The 25,477-nt window shown below is 33.8% G+C and overlaps 1 protein-coding gene across 5 annotated transcripts in view; it reads right to left on the bottom strand.

The window, feature by feature from the left end:
- LOC105259503 (transcription factor AP-2-epsilon) overlaps nucleotides 1-25,477 on the bottom strand; it is a 137,246-nt gene that overhangs the window by 48,203 nt on the left and 63,566 nt on the right. The gene's annotated exons all lie outside the window — the stretch shown is intronic.

The raw sequence follows: 25,477 nt of genomic DNA, 5'->3' as shown, positions 1-25,477 counted from the left end.
ATATTAATTCTTAAAATTCTTGCGGAATACATATTAATCGAGACTCTTTTAGAAATGAATCGCCTTTCTTTGTGATTTCTGTTTAAAAATTTCCTTTTTATACTTATAACTTTTTTATAACTTTTCATGTCTGTTCCAATTTAAAAAGAAAAATAAACATTTTTATTAATAATGTAAATTCTAAATATATAGTAATAAATAAAAACATATAGGTAAAAAAACATGTATATTTTTAAATATAAAACAGATACATTTTCTCTCAATTGACTTTTATATATTTATAGAGAATAAAAAACTAGTTTTCAATGCACAAATTTCTTATTTATTACAAGATAAGAGATAAGTTTAAGTTGTTTTTCCAGTTTATTGGTACTAAATAATAAATAATTGTAATATCATCTTAAGTTTTGCTACCTAAAAAGCCCGAAAAAGGTTAATCAATTAGTTTCGCTGAAACAAGAAAATGGATCTCCTTCCATTTAGCCTTACACACAGTCGCCCGTAAAGGATTCACTTCCCAAGGCGGTAATTATAGACTATTTACATCGCACATCTGATTGATCTCAGATAAGAGGTACGTCACGCACGATGCGAAAGGCAACGCATTAGTTAGAGCAGACCGAAATTACATGGTAATGAACATAGTAAGTACACACGAAAAGTTCTTTCACTAATTAATTCTACATTCATGTATTCCTAGCTTCTTTTAAAAAATGTTATAATAATTTTGGATATCTTTTTTTCAAATTAATATCTTGATTTTTATTATAGGATAAACTACATAAAAATCATGCTGTCCATATCTTATAAAATTACAAATTTTATGTTTACGATTAGTTTGTTAACTGCCTAATCATGGCATATTTAAGATAAAAGAAACATTAAGCAATCCAAAGTCCAAATATATACTTATTTAATATAATAGTTATCAAAACTATTTACATACACTTGTTAGTAATATATACACATAATATATGTGTGTGTATGTAATTAGTATTACTGCTAACATCATAGAATTAATAATGAAAATTGCGATTGTGTAATTTTTAAATTTCCTGATATAATTAATCATGTATATTTTACTGTATTTATAAATAATCCTAATCACTTTAATAATATCGATAAGTCAGTTCTAAAATTTACCACATAACAAAATATCGATTACCATACAGATTGATAAAAAGAGGATACAAGCACGAAAACTATGCAAATCTTACGATAATCGGTACGTAAAGTTTATAGGTAAAATGCAGGTGTGTCTTGGCTAAATTTCAAAGCTGAAAGATTCTTGCGGCAATTCGTATATTTGTCTAACTTAATATTGATGTTCTTTTAATTCGTTAATTAATATCTAAGTTTCTTATGAAATTGAAAGAAAAATAACTATATAAATAATTTAATGACTGATGTCTATTCTTCTCTCTTTTATCCCCTTAAATAATGCACTGTTCTCTTTGTCATTTGTTTATTTATATTTCTATGGCGTGATAATAAATCGGCAAAACAATTCGAAAGATTGCATTTAGTTTATAAATAATACATTTTCATTTTATGAATAATATTAATAATATCATATAAAAATATATCTAGATTTCTTTCGTGTAATTTTTACGACATTTCTAGTTAAAATAATATCAGCAGTTGCAGTTTACACCTGTAATGTTTGAGAATTTTTATTGGTCTATATAACGTTTCATTTTTCTGTTGAATAAATCGAATATGCAAAATATCAAAACAATATTTTCGATACTCGAATAAGTGATTGCTCGATGGAAAAATTTATTTAGAGATCTGCCCGTGGAAAATCACATACGAAGAATATACTCGATAATATCTTTCCATAATTATAAGATCCGTGAATCTCGATCCATCGATTACATATTTTCTCGCACATTTAGTCTGATCCGCGTAATCTCGCGATGCGAGTTCTCGATTGCACGGTATTACATACTCTCGTAGATGATATCGCATACACTCGGGGATATTATGTGTCTCGGGGATATCGGAAAGAGAGGTTCTTGCCGCATCGCATTAGGTCTCGTTCATCGCGATACGATCTCGATACGTCTCTATAAGCCGCGAAAGGGCCAACCGCTAGTTTTAACCTTCACGATGTTATGCCCTTATGCATCTGCATATCTAAGAAGGCGTGTGCGGCGCTGAGCGCATCGAATCCCTTCAAATTTGTTAGGAGCGAGCAGGGGGCACTCACCCTTCCGTAGAGAATTGAATTCCTCGAGATTTGTTAAGGATGATGAAACACGAAGATATGCGCATCTATCTTTCCCGTAATTGACCTTTAAATATTACCGCATGGCGAACGCTCGCCGTAGGGCCTACCGTGATATAAGTCGACTAATGCTCGAAAGCGCGGATTTCTTGCAAATTTTATTTATCGCTCGCGGTTATAATAATAACATAAAAGTCGAGAAGTGAAATTACAAATTGTTTAATATATTTTATTATTCCCTTGAGGGTGTAAATGGTTTTGTAAAAAATATTACGTATATTATATATTGTTCTCACTCCATAAAGAGAGATATTTCAAAATTATATTACTTGTATATAAACATGGAATATGGACAAAATATGTTTCGACAAGACAAGATTTTCAAATGATTCTGCGTATAATATAATATTAATTTAATTTATAATATAATTTTATATACAGTTCTCTCTTTACAGAATTAGCTTTTTCAGTATGGAAGTTTATTTATCAAAGTGGACAAAAAATAAGCAGGATAAATTGTTTTACAAATTTGCAAAATAATAGTGCGTATGATAATTGACAAAATAAAAATTTCTTATATAAAATTTCAACATTCAAAATAGCGAATACAATATGGCGAACAAAAAGATGGAAATACGTAACAAGATAAAATTATGTGATGTATTCTATAATTTTCAAGAATATTGAATAAGAATTTGTTATCAAATTTTCAAAAATAAAAACGATGAATCGAATATGGCAAGCAAAAAGATAAAAATATATGAGAAAATGAAATTTTGATTCATTGTATGAAAATAAGAATTTGTTATTGAATTCTTTAAATTCAGAACAATGAATAAAAATAAAAATCCACAATGATTAGTATTGTTGCCTCCACAGTTAGAACATTGATAAAATAATTTTATAAAATATGTTATGAATGCATCACAAGAAAGATATGATAGATATGATAGAGCTTTGCATTTCATTTCTTTTTAAGATTTTTTTATATTTTTTTCGAAATTTTTGAATGTTTTTGCATTTTTTATAATTTTATAATTTGTTAAAGTTCATTTTAATTGATTCTTACGATATGATAATCTTTGAAATTTAAATATTTTCTTTTATAAAAGATAAAATGTTTTTAGTATTATTTAATTTCACTTTTAAATGTACATTTCATTCAAAATGAATTCTTACCATATGAATCAAAAGTCAAAGTATAACTAGAAGTAATAATGCTTGACATAGATTAGAATCTCTGTATAAAATAAATTTTATCAATGATCAGTTTAGATTAGATGAGTGGCACGCTTTATCAATGATATATTCTTCAGTTTCTAAAATTATACTTTCGAAAACTTAAAATTTCAATAATAATTTGCTAAAATTTTAAGGTTTTGTAAAATGCATTGTTGTGTAAAGTAGCTTACTGAAAAATATGAAAATTTGTAATTTTGGAAATGTATTTCCTAAATGTACCTTTGCATAAATTATATTATAACGATAGAAATATATTTCTTTAAAAACCGATGTCTGTAACACATCACGAAATATAATGGTTGTTCCTTGTAATTTTTACATCAAAAATAAACAAATTTATCGTAAATCTCAATTTGCGCATTATTTTAAACTGCAAATATTGCAAAGATTGGATCTTTTAATTAAAAATATGCACTTTATACATATATTAAAAAATATACGAGGATACAAATTATAACGAATCACAGAGATTCATCGAGAAAAAAAAGATTATTTGAACACCACAAGTACATGGCATGAATACACATGTGATTAAAGACAGGAAAGGAAAGTCGAAAGTCGAAAAGGCGTATTTTAAATATCGCGTATACGCGTATTTGTCTTGTACTCATTCCTCGCTTTAAGCAATCAAGTTGAATCGCTGCTGAACGACGTTTTCTGACGCCTACAAACTATCATGCTGTAGCTCATAGCTCTTCGGCTCATTGCCAAATAAACTGATATCAATCGTAATACTGCGAGAACGAGGAGGAGAAATCGTTGACGTATAAGCACATGACATGGAAATTCCATATGACGATATCGGTAACGCGGGCGCGCCGAATAATTCGCAAGAGCAACAGTCTCTTTCGCAAAGAGCACCGCCGAACTTTTCTGCTGAGATCACCGTTGATAAGCTGGGAGAAAGTATGTTCTCCGTCCCTACACACGCATACAATTAATTAGCCTATAATATCCATATGTGTGACGAAATAATTCAATTAGGCGAAAATAATCTCGAAATTTTAATTCGATTAAAAAATTAAAAATATATTGTCGCGGACACATTTTTCTCGGCAATTTTAAAAAAGTGCTAGATTATATAAATACATAATTTCGTAGAGAAATAAACTGGGACTATAGCATGGATTTTTATCGAGTTTTTAATGATTATTCCAATCCGCACGAGTATCTTGAATATAATTACAGAAGGAAGGATGATATTTTATAGCGTTAGTTAGTTTTGTCAAATGTAACGGTACCGAAAATCTAATAAAATTAATACCACATTTTCTTGTGTTGTGGACAATTTTATCATTTCCGCGTTCGTCAAATCTAAAAGTTTAATACTTTTTTAATTCAAATAAAAATACATTTTTTTTGCAAAGTAAAATTCATTCGAGATTTATGTGTACATCCCGTTATAAATTTGAAGTATTAGAAATATTTAGAAATTTTTATTCCTTCTAAATTATCGATTATTGGCTATATAGTGAGTTTACAAATATATCTGAGACTAACCATAATCGTTTGTATTAAAACGATATAATAGAGGTGAAACTTGTTCAAATAAAGAAATAAAAATATTCATTATGTCCTAGAGAAAATAAACCGCTTATTTTTCTAAAAACATAAGCAAGAGCGAATAGGAGACACAAAGTAATTGTGTAACATGGAAATCATTTCATATGCAGGAGACAAGTACTGGTAGAAAAATAACGTAAAGTACGGGGAAAAAATATTAATAGCGAAATTAATGCCCTCGAGAAAGGGTACACAATAATTACCGTTATCTTTGCATTAATATCAGTTAAAGTTTGACAGGCTATTTATTAACGTTGCGAATGCAGGTGCAATTAAAAATGCGTAACTGCCGTGTCTGCCATAGTCACCATGATGAAGAGGTAATTGCCGCATATATTTACGCACTTTGACCCATATATTCACATAACAACTATGTACAATGATCATTTGTACGATAACGCAGAACGAGGAACACCTCGCGGATATAACTTGCCGGAGAAAAAACTGCGCGCGTAAATAATTAAATTTTTGCGCATTTAATTTCACGTAAAAAATTCGATAAAAATTCCAGATTAATTACGAAGCTGTGGGAAGAAAGCTGGCGTTACTCTTCGTGTAATTTCAAAGAGACAGGGGATATTTTCCACGTGCATGGGACGTAACATATTGGAGCAGATCGCACCTCGACCTCCATAACCGTGGTCATGTCAACGTGGGGCGCGTAGCAGAGCGTCAGCTTGTCGGCTGTCGGCGCCTCCGTGCGCGGCGGGAACATCCCTAGGATCTCCAGTTTGCCGGTTCCGGAATTTAGCAGGAAAAACACTGTATTCTTCCGAGGAGAATCTACGTCACCCGAAAACCACTTCAAACACTCGAATCCCTCCTCTTGGTACACATGACACGGTCGCAAGTCGATTCTCGCAATGTTTTTTTACGCATCCAGGGCTACATCCGTTTCCTCGACCGTCGCATCCGCGACCAAATACACTGTACACCACGAGACGAGCACATTGAATCACGAAATTGTGACGAGAGACACTGTTCGCACTGCAAGACTACGCGATGGCTTCGTTGTAGCAGGATCGAAAGAGGGATCGTAGGAAGGAGAGGTGAAAAAGGAAGGCATTAGAGCAAGGATTACACGTCCACGTTTTACGAAACGCGAGGGACACACGTGATTCTACACGTGAGACATTCGGAGCACGATTTCTGTGTTAGACTGTTAAAGAAAGAACGCGATTATTTATACATTAAAAAGAGAAAAATGAGAAAAAAGCGGAGATAGCATCTTAGCCGAGTCAGGACACGCAACATTTCATTCATCGATTACTATTATTTCGATACGTACGAGGATCCTGCAAGCTTAATTTCACGATGCTCTTTAGATTCTTCTCGCACACCAAGTATATTTGCACTCAAATCCTCAAATATTAATCCATTTGCCCTCCATTTTTTTCATAAACAAAATAAAAGGAAAAAAATTGATCGCGATCAAGACGGAGCCACGCAACGAGATTCGATTTTTTATATTCCTCCGACGATCTATCCACACTTCATATCCCCAGCGTTCCCCGACTGGCGATTCATCGGCATGTGATTCACGAAAATCGGGAAAACCGTGAACGAGGGAGGTGGGAGCTCGCGCGCGGGACAGGACAGGAGTGGAGCGTTCGCGCGGTTTCCTCGCGGCCGGAACAGCTGATCGAGCGTCGTGTTGCGGCCGACCGACTGAGCGACGGGGACGTCGGCGAAGCGTACGAAAGTGTACACCTAAGAGAGCCGTTTACTGGCCGCGGACGAAACGGGAGGTGTGCTACGGCGCGCTCTTACCGAGAGTTACTACTACTACTACCACCACCTACAGCGAACACCACCTTAGCATCCTGCCCTACCATTCGGCCGGGTGTCCCAGCGCCGACAAAGGAGCGACAGAGAGAAATAGAAGGAGAAACACACGGGGAGGAGAGAAGACGGTGGTGCGGAGAGAGAGAGAGAACGAGAGAGTCTCTCGTTTGTGCACGCGAACCGACGACCGAAATTTCGCCCCAGGGTACGCGCCTCCACGTGGCACTAGATCTAGCACCGGCGTCCCCACCATCCGATGGACGATGGGACGTCCCACGATCGAGCGAATAGGAGTTGATATAGTCGGCGTGGTGCTGCACGTCGTTCGCCGAGTCGGGGAACGCGCGTCTCGTGCCCGCTCCTCGTGCTCGTCTGTCTACATTAGGGATGTTTAAATAGGGGTGTGCTGTACTGTCTCCTGTATACTGCGCGCATCTTGGAATAATGGATTTCATGTGGCTGATGGTAGAGTTAATTTTACTGAATTAATATTATGACTGCAATGGCAGAGTTTTCGAGATGAAATATCGCACGATATATATTTGAAAATTATAGCATGTTATATTTATATTTAATATTAAGGATGTTTTGTAGCTATTTTCAAAATATTGAGAATTTAATGAAAATTGTACAGAATGTCCTTACGTATCTTTAGAATCTTCGGTACAATTTTTAAATCGATTCACAAGTTATAAGGATTTTAATTTGCACCGAATTAACATGTGTTCTTATGGGAAACGTATAGCTACGTCGATTCAAATGACAAAAACACATGGTAATAATATTCAGAATTTGTTTAAAATTTGCAAAAGTTTATACAGAGGAAATATTTGGTCAAATAATATTATACAAGTGCTAACTGGTTAAAAAGATATTAAATATAATTCAATGAAATTAGCCATGTATCTGTCACAAGGCGAAATTCTCTGCCAAAAGTGAATCATTTCGATTAACAAAATTCGGAATATTTCAGTAAAAACGCAATAAATATTAAAAAATACATCTCTGCACTATAGCTCAAATCAAGATCAAATTGTAATATTCCACACAATTTCTTACTCAAAATACACTAAAAGTGGATATATTCGTCAATATTGATTTCCAGCTTTTTGTTGGGATTGTATAATACATACAAAACATCCTTAAATATCGTTAATGATATAAAAACCTAAATTATTAAATTAAAGGAAGTTGAAGCGAAAACGTTATTTATTTATATTTATTTATATTTTAATTTTCAGTATTAAAATATCATATAGTCATATTAATATCTCCACGGAATATTTTTAAGAGATATAGTGCAAAATATAGATATATCCACAGAATAATCAGACTATTTAATTGAAAATTAAGATTATAAATAAATAACATGTTTTTATTTCACGTTCCTTTAATTATAATTTAATAATTTAGATATGTATCTCTCTCTTTTTTTCTCTAATTAATTGTAATTATCATGCTAATAAAGAATAATGAAATTCTGGATAACGTTTTATTCGTCATCAGCTACTAAAAATAAAAGATAACAAGATTCCACATATTCAAATTTACTATGAATCACATTTGTTTGGTCTCCGCATGCAAATACATCGCCGCATTATTTTATAGAATAGATGAATACGTTATTCACTCGTTTGATGACAATCATCAATTACAAACAAATCGCGTTTTTTATATTACAATAATGAGGATGCATTAAAAGAACGTAGTTTTATTTTTTTTATTATTAAAAAGTTATTAATTAAAAATATTCGAAAGGGAGTGTATGTGCAATCAAAAAGAAACTTATGTCACACGATCGCATTGCTCAAGATTGTAAGACTGCTTTCTATCTGCATATGCATTGCAAAAAATGCGTAATTTTTTACCATTAAAAAATTATTGATTGAAACTATTCGAAAGAGAGTGTACATGCAATTAAAAAGAAACTTACGTCGCACGATTGCATTAAGATTATTTTTCTATTTGCATATGCATTGTAAAAATGTGTCATTTTTCTTCTACTTCCATCTCTTTCTATCTCTCGTCGGGAGCATATTCCCATTAATTCATGCTAACGTTTCTTTCAGTTATTAAATCATCTTATGCTAACAGTGTTATGCTAGCGAGCCGTACGAGAGATAAGAAAGGTAAACGTTATCCGCACGCGATCATTGCAACTCGTTATCGTATAAACGTCACATTTATTAACGCGCCGGGAGATACAGAATTGGAGCGCATTGCTAATACTATAATTTGTGGTTTTTTTAGATTCAAGATTAATGTTCGCCGCCAAACAAATTATTTTTGCACGAATGGCCGACTTGGAAGCGCGCAAAAATGTCCCGTTGACGCTCATTCATAGATGTAGCGAGGGGAAGAAAAAGAAAAAGAGAACGAGAGAGAGAGAGAGAACAACTTTCACAGCGGTAGGAGTCACTATTAATTTGCAAGGTGAAAAAGGCCGTATGCGGCGATACGAGCCGTTGCTTGCGGGTCGTCGACACTTCTGGGCATAATTTATGCCGGTGTAAATTTTGCAACGTAATTACGGGGCGAGGAGCCATTCACATGATGTTATACGCCGAAGTTAAACGTCCGATGAGCGCGTCGCGTTCCTCCTGCATAAAACCCGGATGCTCCTCTCTCGAAGGAAAAAATCCGCGGTCCCGATGTTTCGCTCCTTGCTCGCGCAACGACATACATAGTACACCGAGAAAAATGTATACTGTATTCAAGTAAATATTATTTATTTTAAGCATAAGTTTGTATATCCGCAAATATATCATAAGTTCACCACAAGCATTATATTTAATTGAATATATTCCGAATTTTAGTAAGTGCAGTATTTTAGTCAAGAATATTAAATTAAAACAAAAATTCTTTATCAATTTATTAATTTATTAAAACAAAAATTTGGTTTGCTTACTACAAGAGTTGATGTAAACTAAGTTTGATTTTTCTTTGATACAACTTTACAATATTCTTGAAGAGAAAATCAATCTTCTTTTGAGTACATGATAATGAGATTTTCTAACACTTGTGATGAGTATATTTTAAGATTATTATCAAGAATATATACCTTGTTGAAGAAAACTATTACTTAAAAAAAAAAATAAACTGAGTAATCGCTTTTCTTGGTAGTAGGATGAAATTTTTCTGTGTAGGAAAGGATGTAACGGCGTTGTAATTTTCGATTATATACCTGTTTCAGAAATACACAGGAGGAGAGCATAAGTAAGGATATTTCTCGCAGCTTTGTCGATAAATACTGGATGGATAAAAAAAAGCGATTATTTTGACTATGATAAATGGTCCTGGTTATAATTATTTATAAAGCAGGAAGATCGAGATCGTACAAGTGATTGCGATGATAAGTTTTCTATATGTTATCGATACGCGCTATGGAAGAAAATGTATCTTTATATTAATTACGATATACGTTCCGGAAACCAACCGTTGCGTGAATCTTCCCGACTCTCATTTTTTTATTTCATAATTGAAAGATAGAAACTCGATACCTCCATAGGTAGTTAATCACCGCGCGATCGTTGATGGGTACTCGATTTGACATATGCGCGCGCTCGCGCTCGCGACCGCTCTCGATTAATCACGTCTTTCGTTTCGGCGGCTAAAAAGTCATGAATATAAATCAGTGACGAAAAAAAAAAAAAAAAAAAATTAGACAGAGCTCCCCCTCTCTCGGACGCGAGAACGAAACGGCAAAACATTGTAAATGTCGATAGACTGTCAAGTGCGGAGAGTCGGCCGCAATGTTGTCATCCGGTACAAAAATGTCTTCCTGGAGCTCTGGGAACCAGTTTATTCGCCGCGTGTACGTTTCGAATCTTCGCAAGGTCCTTTTCTCTCTTGAATTTTTTTCATTCTCCGACCCCGGATATCGGGTAAGACGAATCGATTAACACATCCAAATAAGACGTTTTTGAGGAATATCTTGAATCCAAAAATATCATTCGGCATTTCTTTGCCGCTCACTTAGCACGTACAAACGGTCGAAAGCATCAGCTGAAATAATCTCGCATGGCTATTTCTCATATGTGAGATTTATGATGATTCAAATTAGCTTTGCTAACCGTTAATCCACGTTAAAGAAAAAAATTTATACGATGCACGCGCATTACGAGTCCTCTTATTGGAAAATAAAAGACTTGAAAGGCGGAATATGTGCTGATGCATCGCTTTGTCGTTTTATATATTAATATCTGTCTACACTGTATCGCTTATTATAAATTTATAGGTCATCGCACGGCGTGTACTTGTACACCGCGCGATTTTTCATCCCAGTTTTCGTCGATAACGATCGTGGATTTTATCCCGCTTCGAACTTTCGATAATCGCTCGCGCTTGAGGCCTTTCTCGAGAAAATCTCCACATGGGAGTGTTCCTGCATTTCTAATCGCACATCTTTGGAGCAACAAAACTCGCACAGATTTATGTCGCCGTAATTTTTATACGTCACAGTTTTCCTTTCGTATCAGAAATTAATAGCGCAATTAAATCGGGAATCCGAGATTCCCCGCGATAATTCTAGACATATTCCTTCAATAAGAAAATATTGAATATACAATTGAAACAACAATTACGTTATAAAATAGAAAAAAAATGCACAAAATATTTCTTTCCACGCACTGAGAAAAATCGTTTGATTGTACCAACAAGACGTATATGACTGAAGGCATTTTGGTTAAATCAAACAAGAATTTCTAGTTATCATGATAATCGATTTTTTATAATTAGAACGTTTAATAGATTTTACTATAAGGATTTGGTTAGTATTTTCTGGATGTATAAAATTTCTTGTTGCATTAATTTCTTTGCTTGCTTCTTAACTTAATTTGTATTCAATATTTGCCATGAAATGTATATAAAGAACTAGAATTAACATTAAATCCAAAGTATATTTTTTTTCTCTTACGAGCAGTAGTGTCAGAAAGAGGACGCTAGCTCTCTGATTGTGTGTACTTGAGCTGCATCCTCTTCTTGCATCACTGTTTATCAGTTTCCTAACAAACTGAATTTAAAATAATTTATTCAATAATCTGGATTGAATTTATGCAATAATCGTGTTGGAATTCAGAATATTAAACAGACTTTTGAGATTAGATGAAAAAAATTTGAGACGACTTGGTGCTGGCGAGTTTAGTAATATTAATCAGAAACTTTGGTAAATTTAACAGGAAGAAATTAATCAGATTCATCTGGTAATTCCTACAAGAATTCTGGTTCGTCCATTTTCCAACAGACATACTCTGGTTGAATCTACCAGAATTTTAATTAATGCAACCAGATTCTTTTCTCAGTGCGTAATTCAAGATTAAAAATACTTCATAAATAAATCGTAAAATTCTCCCTACAAAGTGCATAAATTTCACGAAGAATGTTCCTTCCCCTTCCCTCCCGGCGTGACTAATTACTGTCAGAAAATGAAGTACACCGTTGCGTCAAAGCGTCGATCGAAGAGAAGAGGGTCGAGATCGGAACTTCGACAACGATCGGCGATTGCGAGAAGACGCACTCACGCGTGCAAGTATGAAAGACACGCGAGAGAGGAAAAGAAAAGGGGCAGGGAGAGAAGATGAAAAGAGAGAAAGAGAGAACTCATGGATGATCATGGTAGGAGAGGGAAGTCGCTAAACGGCATTCCAAGCGGACCATCCAACGCCACCCAACGGTAACCAACGCATGACGCCCTTATCTTACCACACGTTACCGCGCTTTTCCTTGCGTCGCCTTTACCTCAGTTAACGGATCGTCTACGAGCGACGGAGGATGGTGTTGTGAAGCTACCGCGTCGCCAAATTGTCGCTCGTTTGACATCCCACCTTTATGGCGGATATAAACGAGCGGCACCTTGTAAATTTTATATCCTGTTGAAAGTATGAAATCTTTTTCGTGAGACTTTTTTTTTTCTCCTCGCGCTAAACCGGAATTATCCGGACATTTCTCGCTAAATAAAAGGTAAAGATTTTTTAGACTCTCTTGATAATGGTAAGAAACGTGACACTAAAGGAACATATGTTTTTTGGCGAGCAAATTACATCAAAGTATTGGTAGGTGTATTTTGTAATTTTGCAGAATATGTATCCGCGTTATTGAATCGAATCATGAATGAAATGTAAACAATTAAATCTAATTAGAGCGTTATAATTACTATTTTTGTAACTTGAAAAAGAAACACAGAGAAAAAAAGAAAGAAAAAGAAAAAGAAATGTGTCATCATAATTATTTAAATCAATAATTTAAAAAATAGATTCAAAATCATTGAAACATCATACACAAATTTTATATCACAAAGAAATATGTTAATAAATATTAATAAATGACAAAAATTTCCAAAATTTTTAATCAAATATAAAAAATAATTTTGTTATGATGTTTATAAAGGAGAATCAATAAAGTCTATAAAAATAATTATCCTACAGAAAGATTTCATAATAATTTAATTAAATAAAGCTAAATATTAATAAAAATTTAATTATAGAGATATTTAAATATCATTATTCGAGGAAAATTTTGAATATTAATATTTAATAAATTAATAAATTGATAAAGAATTTTATATATATATATATATATATATATATATATATATTAATATTTATATATATATTAATATTTAATATCTAATTAATATTTAATTTCGCAACTCTTATTTATCACACCTACGTATTTTTTGACAATTTCGAAAAAGCAAACTTTTGCTACTGGGATTTTTCCTCTGTCTGAAATTTACCCACTTATCAGTATTTTGATTGCTAAAACTGTAATTACAGGCATGTCCGTCCGCAAAATTTTGCCCGTACATGCTGGCCTTCGATCATTCGCGGCATTCAACAATGATATTCACCGTTAATTCGATGACGACGTTAATGGACGATGTTGCGCGCACGCGTGTGTATGTGTGTGCTGTTTTTTCGCGGCACAAATACACGCGCGCGCATTAAACTCGCATATATATGGCAGAAGAGGCAGAGGCAGGAGTCCGGTCCAGAGGGTTCAAGCTAACGGGACTAAAGTCGATTGTGATTACACCTATGTGTGTGTGTATTTGACGCGCGCGCGGTTACACGTGAGACACACGTGAGCGCGTGTCTCGTCAATTTTGAAAAGAAATATTTGATCGGAGGAATTTTTAATATACAAGTGTATCGTAAGATATAAAATATTGCAATCGCCAAATTTATCGAATGACGTGCAAATAAAAAAGTGATTGAAAATAATCACTTGCGACTAAAATGTATACACACATTATAAGATATAATAAATTATATTGAATTACAATAATATACTATTCAATCATTTTATTATTTTATCCGATTAATAATATCTTTTATAATCTTTTGTAAATATATGCTTTTGCAATATATATTACGTGTGACATATAAAATATATAATTATAAAACATCGTTATTTATGACGAACATGTCAGCTTTGAGTTTGTCATAATGCAATTATAGAGATACGTGAAAATGTAAATTCACTGATGTTCTGACATTTAACAATTGATGCGAACAAGCGAGATATTGTAACGCAACAACATATTTCTTAGCATTTGTTGTATCGTGATAATGCTAGAAATTATGCTAGCGATTACACTATCTCAACATTATAATACACTAAAATTCGTGTTATATTAAAATTATTTTTGTATAAAAATAAAGAAATTATGAATATAAAATAAAATATCATGACGCTTATGAAACAATGTAAGAGTTTCTCGTAATTGCTGGCAGTTTTTCGAGATTTTTTTAGATACTTTCGATCCCTTTTCTCACATAATGTATCGTAACAATATTTCAACCAATAACATGTCATGATTGGTATATATTCGATCATGCAATTCAAGTAAAATCGCTGTGTGCCTTGTTTTTACATTTTACAACAAAAAAGATATCGATGTTATAATACTCGTTATTAGTATTAACAAAAAAATGAGAGATCGCTATTATTTACAATTAAACAGACAGTAAGTCAGACTCGTAAGAGTCTAGTTTCTTCAATCAATTTTATCATTAATCTACTATTGATTTGTAGAACGTAGACAAGTTTTTTGGTGCGTGGTTTTGCCGATGCTTTCGTAGGTAATATTCCTTAGCCATTTCTCAACCGCTAATTAGATCGTGTTATGTTAATATATGGCACGCATACTTGTCTGACCATGTAGCCTAGTGAGAGAAGAAAAAAATTGAAAGAGAGAGAGAGAGAGAGAGAGAGAGAGAGAGAGAGAGAGAGAGAGAGAGAGAGAGAGAGAGAGAGAGAGAGAGAGAGAGAGAGAGAGAGAGAGAGAGAGAGAGAGAGAGAGAGAGAGAGAGAGAGAGAGAGAGAGAGAGAGAGAGAGAGAGAGAGAGAGAGAAAGTGTAGTCGTTTAGTCTTTACGACGGTCACTGTCAGCATTGACGATTATTAACGTAATTATTTTGAATGGCCGATAATAATCGATCACTGCCGATTTTCGATGGAATAATTTCAAACGTTTTCATAATTTCTGATTAATTTCACAACTGTTTTTATCATCTTGTTATTCCTTTTTTAGTAGCAATATATTAAAAAATTACGATATATTTCTCTCAGAAATTCTCGTCGATTATTTTACGCAATTATAAACTGGTCATTCGATTTTTACATCTGTTAGGTTCAGAGAAAATTATTCTCTCGATTGTAATCAAAGATTTAGTCGACAAGAGTTTGTATTCAGGAACTTTTGTAAGGAAGAAGGGAATCAACGAGCGATCTATAAATTTATTCCTCACATTTTTCGGATTATTTGCGCTTTGCTCGCGACACCAAATGTAAACACGCACGCGAACACCCGTCCACCAGTTACACGCGTTGCACATAGACTTGGCTTCGATCTGCAAAATGTTGCAGCAATGGCCAGCGAGGTAGCCAGAGGTAAAGTCGTATAATCCGACCAGCATCAATTAGATCGTGTTATGCTAATATCGCCCATACATACGTACGAGCGACCAATCATCTCACGACCCGTAGGCGGCCGGCTACCATAATCCGAAGTGGACGGTTGCTGTTAGAAACGGAAGACAGAGACGAAGCGAGAGAGACAGGTGTGCACCGTGGTAGGTGGATCTGTTATGCGGCGAGGAACATTGTTACGAGGATTAGCGATTTGCCTTCGAACTGAATCCCTGTCGGATGCAGTTTGGACATCTCAGTATTTATCGCTATATGCCAGAAGCCCGGATGTGCTTTGATAAAATTAACGCACATTATGTATAGTATGTAAGTATTAGCATCCGCTTAAAATTATATAATGTAATATTTCTTATACACGACTGCTGTGCGAATTGCAAATTCTTAACTTAGAAACGACATACGAGAATAAAACTGATAGAAATTCTATTTTTTATAAGAAATTATATTGTTATAATTGTTAATATCACTATTGATATTGCTTTATTTAATGATCATTTATCTAATGAACCACTGAAAATAAAAATGACGTTGATATTAATGACTAAAAAACTCGTATAAGATTATATTATTAGATTATAAAAATTTAAAATTAAATTAACTCACTAATTGATTTACTAAATTAAATATCTTGCAAGATTTTATGTCAAATCGAGGAAGATTTACTAAATTAAATATCTTGCAATTTTGACTTACTAAATTAAATAAATATCTTGCAAGATTTTATGTCAAATCGAGAATTGTCCATAAACGATTAATGATTCTAATTAATAATATCAGTAAAAAATCATAAATAATTTTGATTATATATCCTGCTCGTTTCAACAAAGTAATTTCAGGGATGTGTCTAAAAAAATGACAGAGAAAAGAGCTTCGCGTTTTTAATTTTTCCAAAAAACACTTTTGCCACAAAGTCGTTCTCGATTGCCATAGACGATCATCAGAATATCGACAGCGAGAGAACATCATTTGCGTTCGTGTCAAGATGTAAAGATGCGCGTCAAGATAATCGAAAGAGTAGGAAGAACGGGGCGAGCGAAAGTTCATGGCTGGCACTTTTTCTTTTAATCGTGATAACGCTCGCTCGTGCCCATTGCAAACTGTCTGGTACAATCTACAAGAAGTACAATACAAGCTCATATTAAAATGTACCGCGTACAAGTGTTTTGCATGAGAAGTTGATTGCACCTGTTGGTAATTAATTAATTCATTCACGCTATTTATTAATCGCGTGGACATTAATTAAGCGGGGATGTTTTTACTTGAGAGATTCTGTTATATCGATAGCTGTGATCGGTGTCTCATTAATTACGATCTAGTAAAGCGAGTCATATCGTGCATATTTCCGCGATATCATTTACTATGTTAAATAAATGGATCAAAATATTCAAAAAAATATATTGGAATGAAGAAAAATATGGAAAACGCAGAGTTACATTGCAAATCAGTGAAGGACGCGTGAATCGTAAGAACTGCGTATCAACAAAGTATATTAATAAAAAATGATCGCTTTTCAGATCGCTAAATCATCGAGCTCGAGTATGTATTGCGTACTTGCATTCGTAATATATGCGTTGAATCGATAACAACACGCATATGTAAATATAATTTATAAATAACAACGTATGGTATACCTCAGACAATCTAACGTATCTCAAATCGAAATGAAAATTCCCTTGCGAACTCTCGTGATTATTATTTTATCATGATACTAGTTCCCGATATAGGAAAAATAAAACAATATCTCACACCATTTTTAGTGAAAAAGACATAACAGCAAGAAGATTTCGTATCAATGAGAATGCTTGTTGTTTGTCATATTGGCAATTGAATCCATTATGCATATGAAGCGTGGAGATATTTGTTGAGCAACTTGCTGAATAATTTATGGATCAAATCAATTGATCAAACATACGTCAATAAGTAAAATTGCCTTCCAACACTGGTGATTATGAAGATGTACATATATGTGTAATAAAATTGTATGCATAAAATTGTACATGTATACATATATGTGGAATAAAATATTTTACATAATATATTTTATAATATATTTTAATAATATATTTTATATATATATACATGTAAATATATTGTGAAATTATGTATTTTTTAGAGGAAGTAAACATGTTCATATTTTAGTGATATAAACTAAAAATTAGAATTATTTTAGAAAAAAACAATGGAATTTAAACGATCTTAAATTTTTGTTTTACATTGTTTTTCCATGAAAATAAACATTTGAAAGTACATCACATGTTTTACGCTAAATTAACAAGAATATATTGATTTAGTATAGAAAATCTATTGACTTAGATTCGCTCTAGCAATGAGTCTTGTTCCTCTTATCTTTCTCTTTAATTTATGCTTATTAGGATATTTATATCGACCTATCGGTTGCAACGATTTTTTTCTAAATTTCGTATTCATAATGAATATTCCGTAAAATACTATCGAATGTCTATCTCGGACTTTCTGATACAAGCTATAATATCGAATAGTGGACGGTTATTGCTGCTTATTCACGATATTGCGGAAGTATAGCGAGAGGCGCGTATTGTTAAATCGAAGAAGGAATCAGAAAATGCATCGATATTTCTTACTGTAATCTAGTCACGGTTGATTCCGTTCATGGAATCCCTAGGTAATAACGCGTTTCGCCAATGAAACGTAATTTCCTACTAATATAAGAATTAAAATACAATAATATATGAAAATTTAGAATATAATATTGTAAAATTGTATATCCGAGAGAAAGCAAACGTAATCTCTTACACGAATAAGTATAAATTTCCACTTTATTTGTTTCATCATGAGATAAATTAATGATGCAACACATGTTCAAAGATATATGTCTTCCCGAAGAAAAAGATAAGAATATAATGAATTCTACTCTGCCAGAAAAGATTCTAGTTCAATAAATCATGAATGCTATGTTTATGAATCAATAATTACTTATTAACTTTACGTAACGTATTTCACAATGTTTTAGAAAATCATGGTAATAACGCGAAACAAAAAATTTCTCAAGATCTCAGAGCGATTTCGACAATCTATATTTTTTTATTAAAATATATCTATAGGTTTTTTATCAAGTCCAAATTTAATCCAGATTTTTTTAAATTAAAATATCCATATTTATTTATTAAAAATTTTTCTTAAAGATTTGCAATTTTAACTTTACATTATTCGAAACGAAAACAGATAAATATAAGCTTCTTTGAAAATGTGCGATTAAATTAATCAGAGTACTACTCATACTCAAACTGTATCAAATTCTCACGTTATACATTAAATTTGATTCGGATCGAATTGAAGCGGAATTCGCACGCGAGCGTATTTCGCGGAAATATGAAGCGCGATCGCCAACGTAGAATCACATGTCGTAGCGCCTCGTCGAAGGCCTCGATCGATCGGTTTCGACCGAGAGAAAGAGAGAGAGAGAGAGAGAGAGAGAGAGAGAGAGAGAGACTCGCCTACTCGAGCCGGTAACAGGTTCCACGCCCTGTACATCGTACAGCCGGGCGATATTTAAACATCCACCGCGCGAAGTCGTATGTGTGCGTGAGTGCGTGCACGTGGACAGGGGACCAGCCTCATGTTTAAATACATGCGGCGAAACATAGGCACAGGTTACCTACGTAACATGCCGACGGGTATAGGCCGACATGCGCAGGTGCTTTCCAAGGCGCTCGCGGCGATACATAAAGTATCCCGCGCCCAACGAGACAATCTTTCACCCTCGAAGGTGAAAGAGCACTTTCCGGAGCAAACAGCGCATTACACCTTCCACATTACGAGGAGACAAACGCGTTCTCGAGCGCGTCGCGTGTCATCGATCAGCTGGGAAACGTCAAAACCAACTCGATCCCTTCAATGATCGCCTGTCAAATAAATAAATAAAAATACTCATCTCTATTCATGTTGCTTATGATGTAGGTGGAATAGGTGTAATACATATCCAGACACGTGATATAAATATTACGCAAAGCTACTTCACAACTGCAGCATCCGATCTCTCGATGTCTCTCGAGAGGACCCTCGAGATCGCGGTATCGGGTTAAAAATAATTTTGAATCGCGGTAAAAAAAAGTAGGGAAATATCGCGGGACCGATTGTAAACTGCCTTCTCGTACGCCCTTATCTGAATTTACGTGCGTGCGGGGCCCGACATATATTGGACAGAGCTACTTAAATTGGCGCGCAGGTGGCTTTCGGGCGTTTGCAGCCACGTATAAAATATATCGGCGAGGCACTCCCGAAGGTGAAAGAACATTTTTCAAGACACACAACCGAAACTTCCGCGTGAACGTGACATACACGACATCATTTTATATACGACGATTCGCTTTCATTCGCGAATTTTTTTCCTTAAGATACGAAACTGCCGATTTTTCTCCTGAAACTCTCGCAATCCTTTCCGCATGCTGTTCAAATTTTTTTTAACATTCTACCATAATATACGTGCACTGAGAAAAATCGTTTGATTGTATCAACAAGACGTATATGATTCAAAGCATTTTGATTAAATCAAACAAGAATTTCTAGTTATCATGATAAGACTCAACTTTTTATAACTAGAACGTTTAATAGATTTTATTAGGGATTTGGTTAGTATTTTCTGGTTGAATCTATAAAATTTCTTATTGCATTAACTTCTTTGCTTGCTTCTTAACTTAACTCGTATTCAATATTTGCCATAAAATGTATATAAAGAACTAGTATTAACATTAAATCCAAAATATATTTTTTTTCTCTTACGAGCAGTAGTGCCAGAAAGAGGACGCTAGCTCTCTGATTGTGTGTGTTTGAGCTGCATCCTCTTCTTGCATCACTGTTTATTAGTTTAATTTCTAACAAATTGAATTTAAAAAATTTATTCAATAATCTGGATTGAGTTTATCTAATAATCGTGTTGGAATTCAGAATATTAAACAAACCTTTGAGATTAGATGGAAAAAATTTTAGACGACTTGGTGCTGATGAGTTTAGTATTATTAACCAGAAAATTTGGTAAATTGAACAGGAAGAAATTAATCAGATATTCATCTGGTAATTCCTACAAGAATTTTGGTTCGTCCATTTTCCAACAGACATACTGGTTGAATTTACCAGAATTCTAATTAATGCAACCAGATTTTTTTCTCAGTGTGTGAATAATTTCTACACATTATTGTCTTCCATAGTCGTCATTTGTTAAAAGCATCGTCTTACATCAAAACTAATATGTAGTTAGATTCGCGTAACATTTCTGAGCTTGTACTTTCAGTGCCTTTATATCGCGCACACTTTCTCCCTATCTATATAATCTCTATCTCATTGCTGTTCTCTCTTCCTTCGTCGCCGTCTTGAAAAATATTGTCTTAACTGTCTGAGCGGTAATTTCGTAGACTCTCACGAGAGAATCCGCGCAATTTATAATTCATATTACACGAATCTCTATGAGTCATGTTTATACGCACACATTTCTAAGATCCTCGCGGTAGAATCCCAAAGTAGGACGCCAAAAGGTTAACGGTTATATCCGTGTGTATAGGTTGGACTATCGATAGTGTCGAATTGACGAGATCCGTGAAACAATACCTGCCATTCAAGGCTAATCGAACTGCGAATTGTAACGAAGCGAAGCGAAGCGACTTCAATTCCATACAATGATTAGCTCGAGAGGTGAAATCGCATCGCCAAAAAAAAAAGCGTAGCGTAGAAAGTAGCGATGAAATTAATTCAAAGAATTGATTCGCAATCGCGGAGACTATCCGAGCATTAAAAATAGTTAATCGAGCTCCTCGTGAAAAGTATAAATTTAATTCCTCATATATATGGAAATTATTCAAATTTAAGATTTATGATATTGATTCAAATTAAATAATGACTCACATGGAATGAATTAAATTAAATTTATTTAATTTCCTTGTTTCAATCGGGTTTTATCCCAATAGCGAGAGTAATATTGTAAATATAGAAAATCAAATAATTAATATGATATTTTCGATTATTGAGCGTTATATAGCGTTTGATTAATGAAACATTGAAAATAATACGCATAATAATATTAATTTATATGGAAAAAATAATAATTTTAATAGTTATATTATAACTGTCAAATTGTATCAAATTATATCAAGTAATATTATAATAATCACATTTTAGTGAATTAATAATATAACGCATATCCAATTAAATCTAATCATCTCATTCATGTATTACTCTTAGGAAAAATGAATGGAAAATATTTTTAATTTCTATAATTAATTTAGTATAATGCATATCATTTCAATAAAGTGAGAAAGAAAAAAATGCATCCGTACAATTTCTAACTTGTAAATGTTTGCAAGTTTGTTTCGTCGGTCCCGTTCGCTCATTATTTGAACGCGTTGTCAGCCGCTCGTCTTTTCTTTGACGTCTCGCTACGCAGGTAATTTGGATCCAGAAAACTTAGTAATTACTATGTAAATCGGTCCCGCTTTATTAAGGTCGTAATGTATGCGTCTTATTTCGTGCTTGTTACCGCATACCATGCACACAACCGCCAAATTATTCTACGTGCGGATATAATTTGCAAGTTATCGGGAGCGGTCGTTTCGGGATTATAATACAGTGACGGAGAGTAAAGTTGACGGTTCGTTAAAAAAAATTATTGCGTTAACTAGGCGTGTTATATAACTGAATGTGATGGAAAATTATATGTGGCGCAAAATAATTCCGACACGAGAGAGATCGATATCGTTCCTTTGCAACATTTCCGTTCCGATGGACTTTTGATCTCGCACACACGCACGGGAATATAATATAAAAAGTTAAGTGTCATATTCTTTTACATATTTTAAGATAACGCGTTGTCAAGGTGTCTCCGAGCGTCAATCAGGTTGCGCATACGTTGAATAACCGAGCCGCAAATTTTAATAAATTTGTAAATTACACGAGCACAGAAATCTTAATCTGGAATCATTAATAATTATTACGAGAATTACTGTTATAATCTTTTTATTCGTCCAATTTTAAGTAATTATTAAAATTAAATATATAGCACATCGAAAAATTTGCAATATTTACATTATTTATAGCACAAATAATTATAGCATATTTTCTGATATCTTCTGAATTTTTTATAATAATTGTGGAATGCAAAAAATTGAGAAAACCGGATTGTCACTAAACGCTGCACATAAAATGCATTTAGGTGATAATATCATGAAACGTCTGCTTAAAAACTCATAGCTGGTATCATAATTATTTTTTATCCCATATTCTCCACAGATTTTTATTGTTCTCTTTCTAAATATATATTCGATGAAAATTATTTTCCCTGTTGTTTAAAAGAAATAGCTATTTAAATGAAATAATAAAATTTGCTGTCTTAAATGCAAAGACAAGAGTGTAAGAAAAGAGATAGTCGCTTTCAAATTTACTTTAAACACTCTTGCAACTTGAGAATAATGCAACAAATAGAAAAGACAGAAAATATTATTCATTTGTAACTCGTATGTCGCAAGGCACAAAGCGTCGGTTAAAAATAATTGTTTTGCTATTTATTAAAGACAGTTTATAGCAACACTTAAACGCTTAATCTTCCTACCCAATTTTAACAAAACTCTCGCTCCCTCGTAAACGAGCGTCAGTCATTTTGTTGTTCCCGTTTCGCGTAGCGGGATGACGAAAAGTCGCCACGAAATCCGGGCTCTAGTCGCCTTTCAACGAGGACGGAGCGCAAAACGCGCGCAATAAAACGGCCGCGAGCGGCCCGCGGCACAAGCCGAGTCGTTGCGAGTTGGCAAAGAAAGCGGTGGACTGCAAAAAGTTTTACGGCGACTCTTACCCCACGTTTATTATCTCTCGCGTGCAACGCACGTATACTTGAGCGACCCAAGTTACGTTTAGTTAATATTCCCCGCGTCGCAGATCGAGCGTTTTGTGTCGTCGATGGAGCGCAATCGCTCGCCTGAAACGGGATGGTCTTTATGCACAACGACGATCAAGAATTATCCGCTAAAGATCACGCCAAGTTAAACAGGTAACCTTTTCGCCGCCATCCGTTAAGCGATCTTCTCCCTGAAAGACTCTCGCCGGACAAAAATCCACCTGCAATTTTTCAACGTACACATTTTACCCGTAACCGTTATTTCTGCGCGAGCTAACGCACGAAATAATCCTATCGGAAATTGATAGCGAGTCGATGCAAATCTTTCGCGATTAGTATCGGTTTATTAGCCTTGCGGTGAGAGAATTCACTTGTAATCTCGACTGCCTTAATTTTTGCGCGCGGATTTAAGTGGGGACTGACATTCCGCTGCTCGCGATAAGAGCGTGGAAGTAATTTAAACGACAGATGCCGTATCACGATTTGCGTATTTTACATTTCGTTAATATCGCGGCTCTGAAACGGAGCAACATTTACCAGGCGAAACGAGATGCATCGGACGAAATATATCGCCGGCTTCTTCTTCATTTATCTTCGCCGATTCTTCCGCGCGTAAATCATGCGCGCATCTAATTCCGCCCATAGATTCAACCAAAGTGCCTGGAGAATATAAGTGACACGCGCTGCATCACCGCGTATTTTACGTACGTTTAACTGATGCTGCGGTCACAGACGGAATGGTCGCGGTCGACGAAAGTGATACGACCAACGACGAGATGCAGGATGCGACAGAGTTGGTCGTAAATGAGGCACTATTATAGCATCAACGAGAGATCAATTATTAATATTTCATACTCGCGGTAAATAATATTTTAGTACATTTCATGATTACGAGAAGTATTTCAAATTTTTTTCGAAATATATTCAAATACTTATTGTGTAATTAGAAATGATAATTATATTATTGTAATAAATTTAATAATAATTACAAATAATAAAGACTCGAAATATAAAAATTAACAAATTAGTTTCAATAGCAATACGGGTCGAGCGTCGATGTTATGACACATTTATTTATTTATTATACGATAAAAAGCATGAAACAATTAAAAATAAAAATAAAGAGAAGAAATACCGCTATTCCTTCTTTTTATTTTTATTTTTATTTTTAATTGTTTCATGCTTTTTATTGTATAATAAATAAATAAATGTGTCATAACATCGACTCGTATTGCTATTGCTAATTTGTTAATTTAATAATAATTATTAGTGTACTAAATTTAATGATAATTTACATATTAATAATAATTAATAATAATTAATAATAATTAATAATAATTAATAATAATTAATAATAATTAATAATAAATTTGTATTTACATAAATATTTTATTGTATTTCTTGTATTAGCAATGATAGTATTAAAAATATATAATATGCATATAATGCGTTTTTAAGAGTGGAAGAATCTCGGTTTAATTAATCGCTTTTATTCAACAAATTTAACTTTAAAACTAGAAAAATAAATATTTTTTAAATATTAAATAATAAAATGTTTTATTAGGAAAAAAAGAGAAAAAAATAGGCTCTCTTAATAACAGAAATCTTAATCTAACATCAATTTAAACGTGCCTAATTTGGTCTGCATTAAAGCGACATATTCTAATGAAAAAAAAATAACAATCTTTTCGAAGCGTTGGGGGATTAAAATTCATCTTGCATTATTAAAATGCACTATCGAAAGATAAACAGGGGTCCCATTGGCTTAAGTGCGGCTGACGCAGCGGCAAAAAGATCGGAGCAAGTGGTGCAACCGACTCTAGCTGCCGACCGCGTGTCGGAGATAAAACGGCGGGCGTAATAATATACGG

This window comes from Camponotus floridanus, unplaced genomic scaffold (assembly GCF_003227725.1).
Source record: "Camponotus floridanus strain SB8 unplaced genomic scaffold, Cflo_v7.5 scaffold26, whole genome shotgun sequence".
Lineage (NCBI taxonomy): Eukaryota > Metazoa > Arthropoda > Insecta > Hymenoptera > Formicidae > Camponotus > Camponotus floridanus.
Note: the sequence above shows the minus strand (reverse complement) of the source record. Positions and strands in the feature narration are given on the sequence as shown.